Source organism: Petromyzon marinus, chromosome 59 (genome assembly GCF_048934315.1).
Source record: "Petromyzon marinus isolate PM22_M1 ecotype Great Lakes invasive population chromosome 59, UKy_Petmar_22M1.pri1.0, whole genome shotgun sequence".
NCBI lineage: Eukaryota > Metazoa > Chordata > Hyperoartia > Petromyzontiformes > Petromyzontidae > Petromyzon > Petromyzon marinus.
In genome coordinates, this window is record NC_133725.1 from 15,333,221 (window position 1) to 15,350,880 (window position 17,660).

Sequence of the window (17,660 nt, forward strand, 5' to 3'; positions counted from 1 at the left end):
AGTCGGAAGTAAATGCCTACACACCCTACATACAATCGTCAGTAGTAGTGGGGAGAAGAGGGCATCAGTGGGGGCGAGGCATGAAGCGTTGAGAAGCCCTCAGATACTCCATAAAACCCCGAGTTTCATGGAGTATAATTTTCAGCATTACAGTTCCATTTTTTTTACGTTAACAAATCTCTCGCCATATATTACACCGTATAGGTAACTAGATTGGGCCAGGGATGGTCTTTTTTGTTGAACAATCAATAAAGCTACGGTGTTGTACTGTGCCCGTATCCGTGTACGGTACTGTGCACTAAAGGAAGAAAAATGGAGCGGCTGAACCTCACTGCCTCCTTACCGGAGGCTGTAAACATCAAGTGACCTGAAAACTGCGATGGGACGTGAAAGACAACATGGAGAGACAAGAGGGCGCCACGTGTGTTCTTCCATGGCAGCAGCAGCATCATCGCAGGCAATGAGGTTCAAATGGGCACAGGAACTTTGAGGTGGACCCACGAGTGTTTGAGCCACAGCGGCGTGCAATCGGCGACCTCTATACGCTTGGCGCAATCCGCACCGTCATTTCACGGAGCCCTTGTCCACTCGACGAGTGCGACGACGCCGTCCCACCGTCATTCGGCGCCTCGTGGTGACATCACAACAGCAAAGCGACAGGTGTTGTTTATTCATTTCTTGAGGCAATTCGAGGGCCCGGTTACATCGCGTTGTGATACACGCACACACCGTCAACATATACTACACCGGTTATAAAAAAAAAGCAGGGGATAGAAAGGTGGGGGAGCAGACCCGACCACAGGTATTGTTTAAAAGACGTCAAGCGGACCGGGGGTTTTAAATGCAAGTCCATGCGGACACCAACATCCGAACGATTGTACCAATAAATCCTGAACCTTCTGGAAGATTTCAGCTCCCGCTGGTTTGGATCAGGGTGATGTTGGGGCAAATTCCATTAATTGGGAAAGGTGGCAATCTTGTGGGAATGTCCTCGCCAGAGAAGAAACTTGTCGCTTCCATGTTTTATTTTCATCCGACGTCCCATTAGCGAGATCCAGAGCGTGACGGACTCATATGGAGTCGGCCTCCTGTAATTTTTCTGGTCTCATTCTCACCACAGGTGAAGGCAGAGCCACACATCAACGTGCCAATGGGGCCACGGTTGAAGTGGTGGGGCCACGGTTAAAGTGGCGGTGGCCACGGGTCATGTGGCCTCTATGTATTTTCCATGTTGAAGGCCGATTGCCCCAAACATTGCCCGTCATATGCAGTGTCACTGAATAACGTGTGAAACATACTGTAGCATATACAAAATTGTATTTTCTTCATACATTAAATACAATAAACACAATAAACATGAAATGCGTATAGGACATTTATAACTCTCTCAATGACCAAACTTGTATTTTATGAACACACTTATACGAGCAAAATATGACAAAAGTGTTCCAGATTTCAGTTTCAATTGAGACTGAAATCCGGAATCATTACCCCCTACTGACAGACTAATAATACCCGCTCGCAGGCCAAGTGCTGATTCACCTTGGGGCCTCGCCTGGTATAGAGGTCGTGGGTTAAATCCCGACGCCTGTATATCTGGAGTTTGCATGTTCTCCCCGTGACCGCGTGGATTTTTCTCTGGGTCCTTCGGTTTTTCCCTCCACATTTAGAAACATGCGTTTAAAAGTATTTGGCTGCTATATATTTCTGCGTGACAAGCCACTTTATAGCGCTTTCATTTGTGGCCCGGTCGTTCCTGAAAGAGAGCTATACAGCTGAGTGGGCCTTACCTGGTAAAATAAAAAGAGATTAGTTTTGTTAGTTTATTTTGTGCCACAGGGGGACAGCTACAGGGGGGGGGGGTGCCCATTAAAATGGTCGAGATGAGATGCAACTTAAGGCGCTTGTGACTTCCCAAAAATATTATTTATGGCAGGTTTTCACATCTAAACATCCCGGGTGGCATTGAAGCCAAGAGCTCCCACCCTAGGTGAGTAGCTACGAGAGCGGTGCTGTGCACGGCGACACGCCACTTTCTCCATCTGCCTGACTTGGTATTTTCTTTTTTGTTACTTAAATAAATGTTAATGTTTCGTTTTGTGTACGCGTGTATGTACACCGTTTGGGGAGCGGTGGTGCAGCAGTTAGCGCACTACGAACTCAGCCATCTGAGTACGTGGTGTGGGGTGTGTATAACATCGCAAAACTGGGGAGGACAAAGGCAGCCAGACGTGGGGCTGGCCACACAACCACTTCTGTGCCATGCCGGCCATCATAGGTGCTACCCGTTAACAGCACTTGCCCCAGCAATCTGTTAACGGCGATACGGAGTACCTTTGTCTTTTTGTGCAATTGTGTGCTTCTGTGTGCGACGCATGCGACGATGTGCATGTTTGTGTTTGATAAATGTACATCCGCAATGTGTGTGTGACGCGTATGATGCGCGTGTGTGACGACGGTTGGAACAGCGATTCACGCACTGCCCTATCCACGCGGCGACCTCTCCTCAACGTCTCGAGCCTCGGCGGAGAGCGCCGCGAGGTTCGACTCCAACTCCGGCTTTCCAGGGACAAACCCCCCCCCCAATGCCCCTCCCCCCAGGCCCATGGGGGGGGGGAAGTCGCTCCCCTCCCTCACTCCACGCTCAGGAACTTCCTCTTCTTCGCCGTGTTCATGTACGGTCGCCAAGGCCACTCCACCTCGGCGGTGGCCGCGTTGTCCAGCGTGCCCAGTTTAATCTCATAGACTGCGCGACACACAAAAGCAAAGATCCCCCCCATGCAGCCTTTAACAGACGGCGTGGGAAAAGCGCTGTTCGTGTGTTAGCATGTAGGAAAGCCAGCACGGCACACCAAGGGGTGGGTGTGGGTGGCCAGCATTACGTCCGATCATCTTTGAATTTACACATCGCATCCGGGGTGGGGGAATGCGAGTCGGGTCACGGTACAGCGAATGCGACCAGAGCAGCGACCCCACCGACTCAAGTTCCGATCCGCTCTACAAGTCACCCGCGGGCCACCTAGCCCGAGGCTAGACTCTTACATTCAGCCCATCATCCTCTCAGGGGTCGATAAAATTTACAACCACTTCGTAGGGAAGTCCACAAGGAATGTGGAATTTCCACCGCCTTTGCAGGGGTGTAAAGTGGAGACGAGTAACAATGTGTCAGGCAGACTTACGCTCCATCTCGAATCACGGTCCCACCTCCTTCAACTCGATGTCCTTGCCGTCGCGCTTGTAGACGTTGTGCCTGTTGGGAGGGGGGAAGGGGGGCACAGAAGTCACGGGAGGGGTCGCGGCAAGTCACACGGACGGCGCTGGACTCTCATTACGTGTCCTCGCAGACGTTTGCCAGTTAGAGGCCAGCGGCCACCCTGTTTAAAACTGCGGATGCATTAACAAATGAACAACATTACGCGCCTTCAGCTTCAGAGATGGCGTTAAATAAAAACTCTGTGCTGTTGCTCGAAAACTAAAGTAAAACGAAACTATTTTTATTTTACCACTGAGCTATGTAGCTCTTTTTCACATAAAAATGTATAGCAGCAAAATACTCGAAATTCAAGTTTCTAAATGTGTAGGGAAAAACCCGGAGGACCCGGAGAAAAATCAAAGTGACCAGGAGGAGAACATGCAAACTCCGAATATACAGGCGGACACACAGCACCTGGCCCAAAAGTCTGCTCACTCTTTCCCATTCCGAGACATCTGCAAGTTGCCGGGTGGTAGGTGTCACGTTCACCGCTGAATCTCGGTACGCGCGAGCGGCTCGGCGTTAATTTTATTTATAGAGGCGTAGCGCTGCTGTTTTTAAAAGGCGTTGCCCTCACCGCAGAGAACCGTAGTGACACGACCGGCACTCTATGGAACAAAACTGTGCCACACGCCCTCCCGCATAGTCTTATGGGAGCAAAAGGTATGTCTTCAGGTCAGAAGACGTACTTGAGTTTTTCTTACGGTTCCGTTTCGACGACGTATATGTACATCATGGAAATGAGAAAGGGTTATAGCCTATACGAGGGACCTTTGTGCTTTGGGGATGGGGGAGGAAGATGTGGGTGAGACTGGCACGGTGCCCGCACGCACCCTCTTTCCGAGTCGCGACGTGAAGTTGTGCATCACGAGGTGTGGGAATGCCTCGGACATCATGTCCACGTCCGGATGTCGTGCCGCATCACCACGCTCGAGAGTGTCAAGTACACCGTGGTATCGTACCACGTGTCACATGAACAGCATGCCGGAAAGTTAGACACACCACAGGTGTCACACAGACTGTACTGGAGAGTTAAACAGACTGCCCTTCCATCTGCGGCATCATACCACATCACACCACCTACACAGTTAAAACACCACAATTCCATGTCTGCAGCGTCATACTACACACCGCACATCGTACGCACAGCTAAATACACCTCCATCCCCGTCTGTTGCACCGCATCACACACGTCACACCATGCATCACACCGGGGAGCGGGAGCGGAGTGGCTATCTCATTACACTACAAATCCGGTGACCTGACTTCGATTTCCGGTGTGTCCAAGCATCGACAGTGGGGAGACAAAAGGGGCCAGATGCGGTAATGACTACACCACCCACCCCGCCGTGTGCCCTGCCGGCCTTCGTAGGTCGCTCGACAAACAGCACTTGCCCTGACAGCCTGTTAAAGGCTACACGGGGGAGCTTTGTCGACTGCGGTGCGTGCGCGTGCCTGGCATACCGCGGTGCTCATGCAGGACGATGAAGTCGTTGACGGCGTTGGCGCAGCACGCCCACACCAGCGCCTGCAGCTTGTGGCCTCCGTGGTTCATCGGCTGAGCGTTCGGCAGGATCAGCTTCATCTCCTGCGGTGGTGGTGGGAGGGTGGTGGTGGTGTGGTAACATGACAGCAAGCGGTCACACGCCGAGTCCGCTCTTCCCACCGGCGTCCGTCCCGGCCACGCTGCTTTCGCCCCCCCCACTTCCCCGCCCCCCCACTGTATCCGACTCGGGTTGTGTTGTTTGTTTTTTCCATTGCGGAAGCCGAGCCGAGCCGTGCCGGTATACGGGGTCGCCAAACCCCGTGTTGGCACAACTGGGATGCACCATTGGAAAAACTTTACTATTTTTATTTTACCAGGTAAGGCCCACTGAGCTATGCAGCTCTTTTCCAGAAGCGACCTGGCCACAAATCATAGCTCAACTAAGTGGCTGATTCTAAATGCGGAGGGAAAAACCGGAGGACCTGGAGAGAAATCCACGCGACTCCTCGGAAAGAGGCACGCAACTCCAAATATACAGCAGGCATCAGGGTCAGGATTGAACCTGCGACCTCCTGTATACCAGGTGAGGGAGTTAACATCTCGCCACAGTGGCGCCCCCAATGGTACATCTTTCCGTGACCACCGACCGTGCGTAGTGCTACAGTAGATACATTTTCGATGAATGGAAGGGATCGGTCATCGCGAAAAGGCGGACTGAATCGCGAGGAATGAAGTTGACAAAAGCTGCATGCACCAAACCAAAGTGTCCAACGCTCCACCACTTACGACCCCCCCCCCACCACACAGCCTCCACCTTTCATCAACAACCAGATTTCTTCTGGTTAACTCAACGGATGCGAGTTGTCTCACACTGCACAAGCCCGATGATTGGTCGACACGACTCGTGTGAGGTGCAAGGAACTGATTCTAAAGCCGATAGAGAACACGTGTGTGTGTGCGGTAATTTAGCAGTTAGCATGCTGCCCCACAAACCTAGTGACCCGAGGTTTATTTCCGTTCATGGCCAACACCAGTGGCGATTATCTGAACTGGTCCTGGGCCTCCCCTAGATCAACTCAGCCTCAAACGAGTACCTAGTGCGGTGTTTAAACATCATTACCAGAGAGATAAAGGTGGCCAGTTGTGGTGCTAGCCACCTACACCCTCGCAAACAGCACCTGTCCCAAAAACCTGTTAAGGCTATATGGGGGACCTCTGTCTTTGCGCGCTTGTACACATGCAATACACGAGGACCCACATTCCTCGTGTGACCCCAAACCCTGTAGCCCCTGCGACCCCGTGCCCGCACCTTGATGAACTGCTTGAGGAGGGAGCTGGGGTCGCGTGAGGTCGTCGCCATGATGTGTGGGTCCTTCACGCCGGCTCAGCGGTACTCGTCATCCATGTGGCTGCTCACTCCTACTGACACGGGGGGGGGGGGGGGGGGGTGGATATAAAGAGGTGGTAGATGGGGCAGGGGGGACGGAGAGGGTAGGTTATCATTTGCCATACTTCACCGTGCAGGTGAGTGCAGGTGTGTGTGTGGGTGGATGGAAGGAGCGACCAGGAATGGTTGAGAATATCACTCTGCAATGATCGCGTTGATTTTGTGTAGCGAGCTGAGCAATAATGAGACCTGGATGAGTCCCAATTGCAAGAGTGGGTGGGTGATATGGCAGGTGAGTGGGTAAATTGAGTAAAATGATGAGTGAGTGAATGAGTGCGTCAGTGCATGTTAAACCTCTTTGTTACAGCACGTAGCCAACCGTGGTAATCGGAAGTGTGACAAACTAACCACAAAAAGTAGTTCTCAAGAAATGAGTTTGTCAATCTAGACGATGATTTAAAAGTGCAAAGCTCCAGTGGCTTCCTAATATTGTAAGGAAGACCGCTCCAGAAGGAAGACTGCTCCAGAAGTACACGTGATGTGGTGACCACGGCCTTCATTTGACATTCCACCAAAATTTACGCCAGCCACCACACACACACACACACACGGCCGACTCTTTTTCCACGTTCACGCCACGGGATTTTTCAAAGTCCACTTGGGAAGCAATCGCCGTGCAGTATTTACGGTCAACGCAACTGCGGCATTAAACCCATTAAACCGGTGGGGGGGGGGGGGGGGGGTTGAGGGCCCGCCGTTCTCGAACCGCGAACCTCCGCGGCAAAACACGGTGCCACCGCTTGGCAGGAAGGACCGACGGCGAGCCGGGGATGCGTGCCGACTCGGCGTGTCTAGCGGGCGGAGACGCGCGACGCTTATCCCTCTGCCTCGGGAGTCTCGCGGGAAGGAAGAGAGAGATGCGAGGAGACGTGATGGTGAGGGATGTGAGATCGCCCTCCCCTCCCTGGTCGAACTCCACGGCCTTCTGGAGTTCAAGCGCCTCCCACCGCAGGTCCGTAGGCAGCACCAGGTTTTCTTCGGTGACGACGTCAGGGGGACAGGGGGCGGTGGGTGGGGGGCGGGCAGGGGAGAATTAACAAGGAAGAAAAATCATGCGCACGCATGGATTCATTCGGAAACGCTTTCCAACGCGCGGTTGTCTTCTCGCCTGTATTGTCAGACCGTCTTGTCCCATCTTAGTCCGTCTTGCGTGTCTCATTGTCTCTAGATCCGTCTCTAGTCTGTCTTGCGTGTCTCAACGTCTCTAGTCTGTCTCGCTGTCTCTCGTCTGTCTTGTCGTCGCGAGCCCATCTCTAGATCCGTCTCGCCGCCCGTTACCATCGAGCGCCCTCTTGAGCTGCGCCTTCTCCTCTACGAGGACCTTCTTGGCCTCCTGCGCCTTGCGGTAGAGGTACTCGCCGTGCAGTTGCGCCTCCTCAGCTGCACCACCAAACAAAGACAAAGATCCCCCATGTAGCCTTCGACAGGACTGTCGGGTGCAAGTGCTGTTAACGAGCAGCACCTTTGATACACGAAGGGGGGTAGGTGGCCAGCACCACATCCGGCCGCCTTAATTTCCCCAGTGGCGATGTTTACACAACGCACCAGGTACTCATTTGAGGCTGAGTTGACCAAGGGGAGGCCCAGGAACGGAATCGTCACCAGTGTTGGCCGTGAGCGGGAATTGAACTCGGGTCGCTGGGTTAGTAGTGCAGCGTAGTGCTAATCGCGAGACGACCATAAACAACAACCGCCATTCGCCACGAAGTGGTGGAGATGTCACCACGGCGCTCGTGCCAGGCTACGTGCAGGTTAAGGCCACATGAAGCAGCAGGAGGTCACAGACAGACAGACCCAGGTTGCCATTGGTTGCTTGACTGAGATGACTGGCCGATGCACCACCTGTGCCCCCTACTGTGCTACACTACCGCTCCCACCTACACAAACTCTCTTGGGCTATACTCTTTGGTTCTTTCGGTAAAGTCACATAGGCATAACATATAAAATAAATTAAATCACGACGTTTCGGGCACAACACAAGCGTCCATCATCAGGTGGGACAAACCACAGCAAGAAACAATTGCCGACGTGGGCAAAAGAGCTGCTGTAAACAAGAGACTATATAGGTAAGAGAAGGGGGGAGGATCAGGGAGGAGAGATAGAGAGGGGGGGTATGAGGGGAGTGCTGAAGAGAGCGGGGCTGGGAGTGGGAAGCTTAAGAAATTAGAGATGCGGAAAGTTAAGGCAACACCATAAAGCAGTTAAGGTTTTACCTGGTTAATAACATTCTTCCAATGATTACTCAATTTGTATCCATCTTCTCGGTTGAAGTTATGTCTGTGTTTATATATCTGGATGGCTTGATGAACAAACCTTTGATAGTAGCCCGAAGGTTTGCAGAGCGGCACCACGATACTCCTAGCGACGTCGTTGATTAATGTCTGTAATTAATATCGATGGTGAATCTCTGTAATTAATATCGATGATTCGATTCCACGAGAACAGATTCCACAAGAATCGATTCCACAACTATTTTAGTAAAGCGAAGTACGCGATTCGATTCAAACGTGTTCGTTCCGGTCTCATCAGAATCGGTATTGATTCTGTGCTGGAGGAATCCAATGAGCTATAAAGCTCTTTGATCAAAGATGTGCCAGTAGGGGGCACGGGGTCATAACGTCACAACAAACAATACAAAAACGATAGGAGTGCAAAGGGAATGGTAGCAAACCACTAAAAATAGATGAAATAAACCATATAAGTTCATACTCTTTGGTTCTTTCGGTAAGAAGTCTCGCTCTCCGTTCCACCCACTACAACTGGCGTCAGAAGTAGCCAAATAGTAAGATGAATCGCTATAATGGAGACGCGAAGAAAAACTCGTACCAGGGCTCCAGTGGAAGAGGAGGACGACTCAACACCACTGGGGTTGGCAGCCCCGGAAGGGGGAGGAGAAGCGACGCCGGCGAGCTGCTCACTGCCCGGCCGCCCAGCGGCTCACCACCGTCAGAGAGGGCGCTTCAGGTGGCTCACTCCCGCCTCGCCCAACTCCTGCACGCGGCGGCATCCATCCTCGACGAAATACATCGCGGGTTATAACCACAACAAATATAATCACAATCACTGCGACCATAATCGCCGTAACCACAAATATAATCATAACCACCAGCTACATAACCACAAGTATAAACACTACTGCCACAAATATAACCATAACCACCACAACCATAACAACCAACATAACCACCACAACAACCACAATGATGCTGATACACTCTCACACCATGTGGGTCCCCTTGTCTCCTTGTGTCTCCCTGTGGGTGAGTGGATGGGTTGGCGAGAGAGTCGGTGGGTTGGCAAGAGAGTCGGTGGGTTGGTGAGAGAGTGGGTGGGTGGCAGAGTGAGTGACCGGTGGCAGAGTGAGTGACCGGTGGCAGTGGGTGACCGGTGACTAAGTGGGTGGGTGGCAGTGGGTGACCGGTGACCAAGTGGGTGGGTGGCAGTGGGTGACCGGTGACGAAGTGGGTGAGAGAGTGGGTGGCTGAGTGGGTGGCCGAGTGGGTGGCTGAGTGAATTGGTGAGTGGATGAGTGCCAGAGTGGGTGGGTGAATGGCTGAGTGGGTGGGTGAGAATCAGTATGTTTTTGCTGGAGGAATCCGATGAGCTATGAAGCTCTTTTTCATAGATGCCCAGAGAGTGGCTGAGTGGGTGGCTGAGTGAGTGTCGGTGGGTGTGAGTGGGAATGAAATCTAACCTGCACCTCTGCATTGCAAATCCAGCGAGCTAACGCCCTGCGTGTGGTGGGGTAAAGTGTGGGCATTGCCACTTTGCTCCAACACGTCCGGACCAGCGTGGAAGAGTAGACCAAATACCTCTATATAGCGGCCTCTAGTGGATGCCTTTTCCAGCAGCAGGCGATTCGCATCCACAACAAACCCGTCCCTCCAGGGATAAAAACACACGGCAGTCTGGGAGTGCCTCTCATCAGCTATGGCTCAACACGAGGGCCACTCTGGGGCCGGTTTCCACCGTCAGCGCCTCATCATCAGCAGCAGCAGGGCCGGGCTCTGCTTGAAGCAGCGCCGTGAACTCAGCAGGCGTCTAGGACGTGACGGCTGTGGGCCAGGCGCCTCCTCCTCTGTCTCCCCCCACCACCGCCGCCACTGCTGATGTGTGCACACCGCGCGAGGTTCTCACCTTCAGGCTGAGTCGACGTAGAGGAGGCCCAGCGAGCCGCCGCTTCAGAAGCTTTCGCGAGCCACTGACGGTGGCCGTGAGCGGGAATCCAAATCAGCCGCTCGCCACCCACAATCCACAGCGCGCGCCGCCTCCACTCGCCCCCTGCCTGACTGTAAGTAGCAGCGGGGGGAGGGGGGTGGGCAATGGGGGCGTGAGGGGGGGGGGTTTGAGGGGGAGCATGGGCGGGGGTTGCCAGGGGGGGCAAGGGGGGTCGCGAGGGGGGGGATGCTTGGGGGGGGGGGTTGTGAAGGGGGAGGGGCAGGGGGGGAAAGAGGGAGCATGGGGGAGGAGCTTAGGTGAGGGGGAGGAGCTAATGGCTATTACACCACGCCGCGTCTCGCGCCACGTGCTTCCCCTGGCAGTTTGGCCGTTAGGCGTGGAACCGAGCTGTGGGTGTGTGGTGGCGGTGGTGGTGTGAGTCTTTCTATGTGAGTCTCTGTGTGAGTCTCTCTAAGTGAGTCTCTGTGTGAGTCTGTGTACGTGTGTGTGGGTCTGTGTGAGTCTGTGTGTAGCAGTGACGCGGTCTCAAATGAGTACCTGGTGCGATGCGTAAACATCGCCACTGGGGAGACAAAGGCGGTCGGGCGTGGTGCTAACCACCCACCCCTTCGTTTACCGTGCCGGCCTTCATACGTACTGCTGGCTAACAGCACTTGCCCCTACAGCCTGTTAAGGCTCTATGAGGATCGTTGTCTTTGGTGTCCTGTATTAGCAGGAGGAGGAGTGGTGGTGTTAATGTTGGTGGTATTAGTGGTGGTGGTGTTAGTGATGGTGGTGTTAGTGGTGGTGTTTGTGGTCTTAATAATGGTGGTGTTGGTGTTAGTGATGGTGGTGTTAGTGGTGGTGGTTGTTCGAGGTATTGTTGCTGGTGTTAGTGATGGTGGTGTTGGTGGTATTAGTGGTGGTCGTGTTAGTGATGGTGGTATTATTGGTGGTAGTGTTAGTGGTGGTGGTGTTAGTGGTAGTGGTGTTGGTGGTGGTGGAGTTGATGTTGGTGGTGGTGTTTTTAGGGTTCGTAGTGTTAGTGGTGGTGTTAGGAGTGGTGTTAGTGCTGGTGTTAGTTGTGGTGTTAGTTGAGGGGAGCGGTAGTGTAGCGGTTAACGTGCTGCGCTACAAACCTGGCGACCCGGGTTCGATTTCCGCTCACGGCCAACACCAGCAACGATTATCTGAACCGGTCCTGGGCCTCCCCTAGGTAGACTCAGCCTCAAATGAATACCTGGTACGATGTGTAAACATCGCCGCTAGGGAGACAAAGGCGGCCAGGCGTGGTGTTAGCCACCCACCCCCTCGTGTGCCATGCCGACCTTTATAGGTGCTCGCTAGCAGAAATTGCCCCTACAGTATATTCAGGCTATACGGGGGATCTGTCTTTGTTAGTGGTGGTGGTGTTAGCAGTGGTGTTAGTGGTGGTGCTAGTGGTGGTGTTTGTCGCGGTGTTGCTGGTGTCCGAACAAAGGAGCGATGGTCACAACAACGACCTTTGACCTGGGCGGCTGAAATGTAGCACGTTGGCACAGTCATCTCAGTCAGTCAACTCTTGGCACCTGGGTCTGACCTGTGACCTGTCAGTGAGCCTTCAGCATTTCACGTGGTCTCAAAGTGCACCTGGCCTGGCATTTGCCGCTACTTAGTGGCAAATGGCGGTCTTTGTTGTTTTTGTTGTGTTTCGTGTTGTGGGTGAGTGGTGTGATGATGATGTGAGTCCGTGTTGATGATGAGAGTCCGCATTGTGACATGACGCGTGTTTAGACATGAGTATTGTCGCACACCATCGGTTTTGTGTGACCCTCGCCTGCGTCTCCCGCTCTCCACGCAGAGACCCGGACCGTGCGAGAAACGCAGTGAGCTCTGAGCACCCTACTCTGCAGGTTGCTGCCATGGAGGTACGTGTGGCTCTTCAACTCGTGTGGTAAAATATGGGTGGACGTGTGTTTTCCCCTCGACTTGTGCCTACCTGTCACCTACTTGTATACCTGGATGTGCTTCTCCTTGTCCGCCTGAGTATGTGTATGTCTATCAGAGCGTGTCTCCGAGATCCTGTTGGTGTGCCTGCCTGTCTACGCGTGAGCATTTACAGCACTATTATCTATCCACTGATGAATGAGAATGCCTTCCTCCCTGAGACCTTGCTACCCCTCAAATGCTGTGATGGAATAATCCGCCAAGCGCCGATTTTGTCGCACCATCTCTCTGGTGGCTCTCCTCTCCGATGTGTTTCCTTCCTTGGCTGCTGCTCCGTTATTATTCTTCACTATCAGCCATTGTTGTCCCTCCTTGCCATGGCTCGTCATGCCCGATCCCCAATCACTCTTTAACAATTTGAACAATCCCTGCGTGTGACCTCAAAATCCACGCATCTTTCATTGTGAATCCAAGCATGGCATCTGATATTGGCCAAATATCCCAATGCTGAGAAACGACAACATCTCAGCAGGACCCTCCTGAATGTGGAGCCCAGGATCTCAGAGATGCTGGCTCAGTGCTCGCCTTCTGCACTTGCTCCAACATCTTAATCAAGCCTATGTGGTGGACCTTTGTCTTTGTGTGTGTGTAGATGAGCCGAGCTGGAGAGGCTCGGAGTAACGACACGTCTTGCACCACGTGGAGTGCGCTGTCCTCAGAGGGCACCGGCTCCATCTGTAGCAAATCGCCGAAAGGTAAGAACAGTAATGAGGGACGTCACAGTGGCCACGGTAAATAGTGGGACATCACGATGGCCATGTTGCATGGGGGACGTCACAGTGCCTTTGGTGTATGAGAGATTTTATGGTGATTGTATGGGTGATGTCAAGATAGCAATGCTACATGGGGGACTTAATGGTAATCATGTTTTGATTTAAAGCTTTCGTGGCTGCAGGGATTCATATTCTTGGTTCTTTCGGTAAACTCACGTAGAAGGGCAACAATACAATTATAAAAATATAAAACAATAAAATTCTCACGACGTTTCGACTGCAACACAAGTAATCATCATCAGGTGTGAAAACCACAGCAAGAACCACAGCAAGAAAAATTGAAATTTTCTTGCTGTGGTTTTCACACCTGATGATGATTGCTTGTGTTGCAGTCGAAACGTCGTGAGAATTGTATTATTTTATTATTTTATTGTTTCCCTTCTACGTGACTTTACCGAAAGAACCAAGAATATGGTAATCATGTTGCATTAGAGACTGCATAATGGTTGCCATGTTACATGGGGGACTTCATGGTGGCCATGTTGCATGGGGATAATTATCTGTGCTCTGGCCTCAGTACTGAAACAACATCAAACGCTTTCAGAATTGCTTCTGCGGCCATCTTGAATGCTCTTCCAATATTAGGAAACCACTGAAGCTATGCGCGTTTAAATCATCTAGTTTGACAACTAATATCTATACTCATTCGCTCTTTCGGTAATGTCACCTAGGTAGAAATAAAATAAAACAAATCACGACGTTTCTATCGCAACACAATCAATCTTCATCAGGTGGAACAACCACAGCAATAATAAAATGCTGAAGTAGGTGAGAGAGCTGCTGTGGCAAGAGGTTATCGGTAAGAAAGGGGGGAGGAGCAAGGGGGGGAGAGAGAGGGGAGCTGCGTGAGCGCTAGGGGGAGAAGAAGTGAGGCTGGGGGGGACGTAGGCGGAGGTAGAAGTGGTAAGCTGAGTATGGGACATGGTGGGAAAGTAAATCTGAAAAATCTACCAGTACCTGGCGCGTGTGATGGAAACAACCACAACCAGTTAAGGCTTTACCTAGTTAATAACATCCATCGAATGATTGCTCAATTTGTATCCATCTTCTCGGTTGAAGTTATGTCTATGTTAGTATATCTTTATGGCTTCATGAAAAAACCTTTGATAGTTACCTGAAGGTTTGCAGAGTACCTTGGTCTCGGAAAAAAACAATATCACGCGAGCCCACAGCATTATAACAATGGTCAGACACGGCAGAGGTATTGGTTCTGCGATGTTTCAGATCTGCCTTGTGTTCGCTAACACGGTCCGCGACATGTCAATTCGTTTTCCCAATGTAACTGCTACCGCAGGTACAACTCAGTTTGTCGACTCCAGGATATTGCATGTCAGGATGGGATTAGATCACGGATTTTGTGTACTGTATTGAATCGGACTTGGATCTTGTGTTTGTTTAAGATTTTGGAAATATTTTTGGTAACACCTGCTATGTATGGTAAAGTGATGGTTTTGATAGGCGTCTCAGTGGATTGTTTCTACATGGTTGGAGAAACAGCTTTGCGAATAATGCTGTCCCAGTACCCATTCATCTTAAGAGTCTGGTGTACGTGTTCCAGTTCACTGGCTTGATGGTGTTGGTTGCAAATGCAGTGGCCCTATGGTGTAGTGGTTTGATGAGGGAATTCTTCTGCGCCGGATGGTGGTGGGAATTAGGTTTTAGATAGGTCTCTTCTCAAACAAAACATCCAGGAATTAGTAGCTTACCATCCTTCTCCACTTCCATGGTGAATTTGATGGATGGGTGTATGGAATTTATGTTGTTGAGAAATTGATTCAATGTTGGCAGGCCATGTGGCCAAATGACGAAAGTGTGATCTATGTATCTCTTCCCAAGGAAGGACGTTGGGTGCATGTCTGGATGACATCAGTTTCAAATTTCTCCATGAAAACATTCGCTATCACTGGTGATAAGGGGGGACCCATGTGGGTACCTTGATTTTGTTTGTAGAAAGTACCATTCCTGGTGAAGTAAGTGCCGGTTCAGCATTTCTACTGCTGCATGATTTTTTTCCGCCTGAGGACGACCGCTTGTGTTGCGATCGAAACGTCGTCATTTATTTTATTTTATCCATATGTGACTTTATCGAAAAAAACAAAGAGTAAATGTTAGTAAGGCAGTTCCTAACCAAAGTTGGTCCATGTTGGACCAAGTCTTCAATTATTGCTAAGGTGTCAGGTACAGGAACCTTGGTGAACAGAGAGACTACATCAAAGCTGACGAGCAAATCATCTGGGGACAGTGAAATGCCTTTGATTAGAGAGATAAAGTGAGCTGAGTTTCATACTGCTGAGGTAGTCTTGCCCGTGAATGGAAGCAAGGTCTCAGACAGAAATTGGGCCAGTTTGTAGGGAGGTGAGTTGATAGTGGAAACGATGGGTCGAAGTGGAGTATCTTCTTTATGGATTTTTGGAAGACCATATAATCTGGGTGGTCTATTAGCAGAAGGTTTTAGGGAGAACTGCTTGAATGGTTCGATTAGAGAAGTCGAATTGGTAATGATATTGTTTGTTTTTATAGCCAGGCAGTTGGTCGGATCTTTGTTGATTTTGGTGTAATTGCTATCATTAAGAAGGTCCTGGATTATGTTGCTGAATGTGGTTTTATCCATGATGACAGTAGCATTGCCCTTGTCGGCTGAGAGGATGACTTTGTCCTCTCTATTTTTTAATTTGGTGAATTCAGAGCGCTCGTCCTTGCTGATGTTATTAATAGGATTCTTAGCATTTTTAAAGATGGTGGCAATTTTAAATCTTGCCACGTCTGTCGGGATGTGTCCCAAGCCTTTGAGGGCTACATCTACCTGTGTTTTTATATCATCCACTGGGATGTGTTTGAGGGTGACAGCAAAATTCAGCCCTCTAGCTAGTACCGATTTTAGGCTATCGGAGATTGTGCTGTTACTCTGATTAATAGCAGTCTTTTTTATGTGTGGATATGGTTTCTTTTTTGACAAGTTATTGAATTTAGCAATAAGGTTAACCTTGCATTTGGAAGACATTGTTGTGGCAGAAGAAGCAGTCATGTTATCTACAAGGTTCCAATCAGATGCGGACATTTTATCTTTTGATTTAAAGCTTTCGTGACTGCAGTAATTCATATTCTTAGTTTTTTCGGTAAAGTCACGTTGAAGGGAAACAACAAAATAATAATATATATAACAATAAAAAATTCTCACGACGTTTCGACCATAACTCAAACGGTCGTCTTCAGGTGTGTTGGACCAACACCTCGGCCGTGACAGATCATTGTTATAATTCAGTAGGCTCACATGACATTGACTTTTCCAAGACAGAGGTTCTTTGTAAGCCATCTGGCTTCCATGAGAGATTCGTTCATGAGGCTATCCACATATACAAGCACAGAGACAATTTCAACCGAGAAGATGGATTCTATCTTAGCAATCATTGGAAAGATTTGATAAACCATTTCAGGTCTTAATTGATTGTTCACGCTTACAGTGGCTTTCAGACAGCATACATTATAAAAAAATAAAAAAATAAAAAAAATTCGTCTCCCCCCTCCTCTTTTCAGAATATAGATGGACTAGTCCTAAATAAACTGCCAAATCGTTGCGCATGGCGCTAACGTTTTTTTTTATAAATAAATAAATGCGCCGTTTACAAATAAATTTATGCAAACCAACACACCTGAAGACGACCGTTTGAGTTATGGTCGAAACGTCGTGAGAATTTTTTATTGTTTTATATATATTATTATTTTGTTGTTTCCCTTCAACGTGACTTTACCGAAAAAACTAAGATTATGACTTTTTATCTGTTAATGTTAAGTGTGATTGTAGGAGACATTTGTCTAAATTATCAAGTTCAAGCCGGAGTATTCTTATCCTCTCTGAGATTAGAGAAAGGCTAGCTCTGAATAAGATCCGTTTAGAGTTGGGTTAAGTGACAGAAGCAGATGTGAGTTTAAATGTGGTCGGTATTATCTTGTTGTCGCGGCATCTCTTCAGAAAGGTGAGTGACTCGATCATGTGAGCCTTCTTGTCTCGCAGTCTGTTAGAGGTTCTAACAGATGTGTGGAACCTATTTGCGTGGTTAGTTTATTAACCTTCCCCCACACTGTTGATTAGCACCATTGGCTACATGCGGTGCAAAAGAATTTCAACATACATAGCTGGGATTGGCAAAAACATCCCAATCCTGAAATATTTACCCTATAAATTGTCAAAATTTAGGTTCACACACCTGTTGTTGTTATTCTCCTCGTGCCTACAGAAATCCTGGCTCACTTTGGCCCTCACTTGACCGACCGTGACAAGCTGGAGCTCGCAACCATGCAAGAAGTGTGGTACTTTGCACTCGACAACAAACCCAAGGGATGCAACAGGCATGGATATGATGACGACGAACGTAATTACATTCTGGTGAGGCTCACCACAAAACTACAGCCTTGGGGGCGGTCACAGGGCCCAGAGGTAGCGGGGTTTGTGGCTTCTTATTATTGCACCTGAATTACCAACTAGGGCACACACCAACGCGCTTCAAAATCAGAATGTTTAATCCCGAGTAAAGCCCTTTTAGATAAGAAGCAATTTTT

At 49.9% G+C, this 17,660-nt stretch overlaps 1 long non-coding RNA gene across 1 annotated transcript; it reads right to left on the reverse strand.

Annotated features, from left to right (window-relative positions):
• Window positions 1-1,300: 1,300 nt before the first annotated feature.
• On the reverse strand, window positions 1,301-7,561 carry LOC142905891 (uncharacterized). Its single transcript, XR_012929897.1, has 7 exons — window positions 7,465-7,561; window positions 6,900-7,161; window positions 6,049-6,158; window positions 4,718-4,841; window positions 4,087-4,182; window positions 3,180-3,250; window positions 1,301-2,746 (listed from the first exon to the last, which is right to left on the reverse strand). It is a non-coding gene; the product is annotated as an uncharacterized LOC142905891 (long non-coding RNA).
• Between the last annotated feature and the right edge of the window lie 10,099 nt (window positions 7,562-17,660).